The following is a 5,884-nucleotide window of genomic DNA, read 5'->3' as shown; positions in this document are numbered from 1 at the left end:
AAAAAAAGTGTTGACAAGTTTGTGGAAATTTAGAACCTTGGAACATAGTTGGTGGGAATGTAAAATGGGTATAGCCACTTTGGAAAAGAGTATGGAAATTCTTCAAAAATTAAAAATAGAAGTACTGAGTGGAAAAATAGAACTCCAGTATTCTCACTTACAGTGATATAGCCAAAAGAATAGAAATCAAGTTCTTAAAGAGATCTTAAAGAGATCTATGTTCCTGGGCTCACTACAGTATTATTCACCCAAGATATCAAAACAGACCTGACAACTGAGAAACAACCGAAATGTCCATCTACAGCTGAGAAATAATCCAAAGGTCCATATACAACTGAAGAATAAAGAAATTGTGATGCATACAAACAATGGAATATTATGCAACCTTAAAAAAGAATGAAATTTTGCCATTTACCACAATATGGATAGATCTGGAGAACATTACACTAAGTGAAATAAATCATGCAGACAAGGATAAATATAATTCTAAAAATATAAATTGCCCAAAAGTGTAGACATAGACAGTAGAATGGTGATCACCTGGGAATGGAAAGGTGTGTTCAATAGTTACTGAAGTTACAGATATGCAAGGTGAGGACATTCCAGAGATCTGCTACACAACATGGTGCCTGTAGTTAATAACAAAGTATTTAGTGTTCATGCTTAAAAATTTGTTAAGAGGGTAGATCTCATGATAAGTATTCCTATCACACATACAAGAAAAGGAGCACAGGATTGCAAGGAAACTGTTTAGAGGTCATGAATATGGTTTTTAAATAGATTGTGGTGATGGTGACACAAGGGTATACATGTGTCCAAACACATTGAATTGTATACATTACCTATGTGCTATTATCCATGGATCAACTATATCTCAAAGCCAGCAAAGTTTTACCAAACCTCAAAACAAAAATAAATTATTCCCTCATAAAATAAAATTATGTTACATAAAATAGGATAATAATTACAAAATCCTTAGAGATACATTGTAATGAAATATAATGTGCAAGCCAAAATGACTATCTATGAATTGCTAACACACATTTAAAAAATAAATAAATAAATGGAGGGAAATTCTGTGTTCACAAATTAGAAAATAAAATAATCTTAAAATGTCAATTATCTTCAATTTGATCTCTAAATTTGATAAATTCCAATCAATTTGCAGCATATTTCTTTTTTAATTGGTAAGCTGATTCTATAATTTATATAAAAATATAGGGGACCTGGATTATTCACAAACTATTGATGAATGAATTTCAAAATATTATCATTGAAAAAGGCACAAATGAAAGACTGCATAGTATGGTTCCATTTATAGAAATTTCCAGAAAAGAAAAAATTATAATGACAGAGAGCATATGGGTGGTGTAGAGAATGGGGTTAAAGGATGGGATAGATTGCATGGGAGTGTGAGCAGAAAGTCCATAACAGTGTTGGGTATTATGATTTTGTTGATTCAACAGCCATACATATTTGTCAAAATTCATTGCATACAACATAAAAATATGTACATTTATGTTATATTGAAATATTTCAATAAATGCAACTAAAAATAATTTGATGAAAATTTTGTGGTTGGGCATAGTGGTAGTCACACTGTGGGAGGCCGAGGCAGGTGGATTGCCTGAGCTTGGAAGGTCGAGACCATCCTAAGCTGGAGTGAGCCACAGTGAGACTCCATCTCTACCAAAAAAAGCAGGGCATTGTGGCAGGTGCCTGTAGTCCCAGCTACTTGGGAGGCAAAGGGCAAGAGATCGCTAAAGGAAGAAAAGAAAAAATAAATAAATAAATAAAAACTTCAAACCAAGATGAGTGAAAGCCAGTTGAAATTGAAAGCAAAATTAAAAACAAAACAACAAAACAAAATTTTGTCTCAGTAAACCAATTTTTATCCTATTCCGGATTCATTCCTAAAATCGATAGTCTTCTGTTTACTGCATCTACTCTGATATGTAATTCAAGAATGTTGATGTGAAAAGACAGGTCTAACATACCATTTTTCTAAAAACACATGATCTAAATATTGTTTTTGAGCAAATAAATGAATGAATCAAGGTAGCAAGGAATAATTGAGAGTATGAAGACTGAGTAGGATCCATAGTGATTGTTTCATGATTTAGAAGACAATAAATATTGAACTTTTGAAATGTTCACACCCTGGAGTTATACAAACTATTAGTAAGACTTTTGTATGTGTGCACTTGTATGTACAAGAGTGCTGGAGAGAGAGATTTTAGGTAAAAAATAGTGTTATTGACCAAACCAATAGATCCAAGTGAATTCATTATGGGTATATTTAAATGAGGTTGAAGAAAGGAATTTTTTGGATGTTTCATTTATAGCCAAAACCTCTGGTAGTACATAATATTATAGAGCACAAATATTGCATATGGGGAAAAATAGATTCCTCAAATACTGATGCAGTTACACTTATATTAAAATGCTAATGATAAAATATCTCTTATAAATGTAATAGTTTCCAAACGTAGGCACTGATGTCAAAGCTATCATACGACAAGCAAAATCAGAAATAACTAATATTACAATGGAAAATAATATACGCCTTTAACAGGAGACAGGCCATTTCTACCTACTCCTTTCCAGACACCACCAATACATCTACCCTCTCCTTTTGTAGGTTAATAAAATGAAAACTTATAATTATGAATTCCCTTACCTAAATTCAGTGTGACAGAGCTTAGACAGGAAACCAAAACTTCAGATTTTTAACATGGTGGTTTTTTTTTTTTTTTTACAATGCCACACAATACATCTTACATTCAACAAGACACAGTTCAATTGGGAATAGGCAATGCTAGCATTATAAAAAAAAATCCTATAAAAAACATCCCTAAGCATCTCCTGGGAAATCACAAACCTACTTTTCAGATTTGGAGAAATCCCTGGGGAAAATCTGTAGTTCTCTGCCACATGCAACAAGACTTTCACCAGTCAAATTACACCTATCTGATGTATTTTCAAAGTTGAAAAATCATGGATCCCAGAGAAGACTGACAAGAAGAACGGATTGCAAAACACAGTCAAAACCAATGTGGAAATTAGATATTGCAGGGATAAAAAGCCAGAATTATAAGGCATGGAAAATAGATTTATGGTAGGCTTTCAACACCGTGTTAAAATAAAGATAATTTATCTGGGTAAACTATTATTTAATGCATTTACAGGAATCACCAATTTGTTATCTAAATGTCTTTGACATCTTTCGTTAATACAAGTTTAGTATGTTGTACTGTTTGGAAAGAACAAATTTAGATCGTATCGTACATGTAATCACTTCATAAAATACTTTAGCAATATAGTAGGAAGAATGGAAGATTTTTGCAAATAGTATTAGTTTATATATTTGTCTTGAAAAATTACCTTCACTTATCCTTTTTATGTAACAAAGTTTGAATGCAATCTAAGATAGTCATAACACATAGTATCCTTCAAAATGGCTCTGTGTTGAGAAGATACTATGCAAAACAAATTTTCTTGAATAGATTATCTTGATTGTCTTGATTGCTTTTGTTATCCAGATTAGGAAGTGATTATGCCTGGAATGTGAGGGACGGAATGTGTTCAAGTCAGTGAATAATAAATATTTTTAAATGTCATGCAATAGATATACTTTTTAACTTTTTAAAATTTTTAAAAGGATATAATTTTATATAATTTATAGATGAAGAGGCAGCAACTTGGAAGAGAAAAATCATCAAAGAAAGAGTAAAAGTCGAGATTCTGAATGAAGCCTCTCTTAGTTCTAACATGATAATATCCTGCTTTGGTATCAGAGAGCATCTCTCTAGACAATTCTCTTTTGTTGAAAAGGGTTCCTTTGTTGGTTAACTTTATGTGACAACTTGGCTAGGCCACAATACCCAGATATCTGGTCACAGGAGAGTCTGAATATTTTCGTGAAGGTAATTTTACCTTGGGGAGATTTGAATAAAATGCTTTCCTTTCTGTAATGTAGGTGAGCTGCATTGAATCAGTGGGAAGTCTTAAGAATAAAAAACTGACTCATTCAGAGAAGAGAGAGTGAGGCTGCCTGCAGTCTGCCTTTGGACTTGAGCTGCAATGTCAAGTTTTCCCTTGCACTCCTGCCTCTTGGCCTATCTGCAGCTATTGGATTTGCTTATATCCACAACTGCATGAGTCAATTCCTTTAATCCCTTAAAATAAATTAGATAGACAGATTGGTAAATAGGTATAGATATAGTTCTCTTTCACTGAAGAACACAGAATAATATAGTGCATTATCAATCAGTGACATAGTACCTTATCAATCCAACTGAATGCTTTTTCCAATCACTTAACTGTCCCCCTATTTTGACATGAGTTAATCCATAGCAAAATTCATAGACAGCCACATGTGAGTTCAATATATAATATAGAACTAACATTGTGACGTCAGGGAATATCAGAGGTATTAATAGGCAATATGAGGTAAGTTCCAGAAAAAGAAAACCTTTTGAAATTGATGTATTGGTCAGTGTAAAAATCAAATGCATATTGGAGTTAACCACATGGATTTTCCTTAATCTACTCACTCTGGCAAAATTTCAGGTATGCACAAATAATTCCATGAAATTATCTATTTAGATAAGCAAGCACTTTGGTTTTTCAGCTCCAAAATAATTCTATGGGCTATATCCACGAGATAAAATGTTTAAAGAGAACAAAGTTTCAGTAAACTGAATGTGTTAAAAATTCAACTCATAATTCATATTATATTAAAATCTGTTTCTTATATATATGAGTGTAAATTGTGAAAATTAAGTAAAAGAATTTAAACGTAAACCTAAAAATAGAAATTAAGGTCAGATTTTACAAGAAAATAAAATGAAATATGAACACAGTTTAGTTTTCACCTAGAATTTGGTAATGCCATAGGTATGGACTATCCATTTTGTCCAGGTGTCCTCAAACTACAACCCACGGGCCACACGCAGCCCACCTAGGACATTTATTTGGCCCGCTTGGTATTTTTGCCACCGCTGCCTGTCCTGCTTAGCAGCCGACTCTTCCCAGGGCCCACAGACCAGCTCTCCAATGGTCTGAGGGAGAGTGAACTGGCCCCCTGTTTAAAAAGTTTGAGGACCCCTGATTTTGTCCCTCTTCCGGCCCTATTTCCTTTCCCCTAAAGCTATCAGACATCTAACTGTAAATACACTAGACTCAGTATTCTCCACTTAAGATCAAGTCATCATATTTTAAGGATCTAGTCATCTATTAAATGGTCTTCTGACTTACTGCTAAAACCTGGTTCTTTCTGAATCCAGTTCAAAGTTAAGAGAATGGATGTTTATTAGTATTATTTTGGTAATTCTTCCTTTCTGACAACTAGATTTCATTTCAGAAAATTGACTCTATGGCACTGGTGCAGTTATGGTCAGTCAGTAAATTGAAATGCTATGTTCTTTTGCTACAAAACCAATGACCCTCAAATATTCTAGTAAATTTTTGTTTATAGACATTTAATATGGGCCACAGGTATATTTGTGACCTAATTTACTTTTTCTAGTACTTGATTCTTGAGCTAAGTCACATAAGCTATGGCATTCTGCTTTTTTTTAATTGTCCTAACTCTATATCTAGTTCTCTAGCTTTTTCATCAATTCAATGAGATACAAAATTACTTTCTAAAATATTCTTTTTTTTTTCTTTTTTTTTGAGACAGAGTGTCAAGCTGTTGTGGCATCACAGCTCACGGCAACCTCCAACTCCTGGGCTCAAGCAAGTCTCTCGCCTCTGCCTCCCAAGTAGCTGGGACTACAGGTGCCCGCCACAACGCCTGGCTATTTTTTGGTTGCAGCCATCATTGTTGTTTGGCGGGCCCGGGCTGGATTTGAACCCACCAGCTCAGGTGTATGTGGCT

This window comes from Otolemur garnettii, unplaced genomic scaffold (assembly GCF_000181295.1).
Source record: "Otolemur garnettii isolate 467f Iridium unplaced genomic scaffold, OtoGar3 scaffold00124, whole genome shotgun sequence".
Taxonomy (NCBI): domain Eukaryota; kingdom Metazoa; phylum Chordata; class Mammalia; order Primates; family Galagidae; genus Otolemur; species Otolemur garnettii.
Note: the sequence above shows the minus strand (reverse complement) of the source record.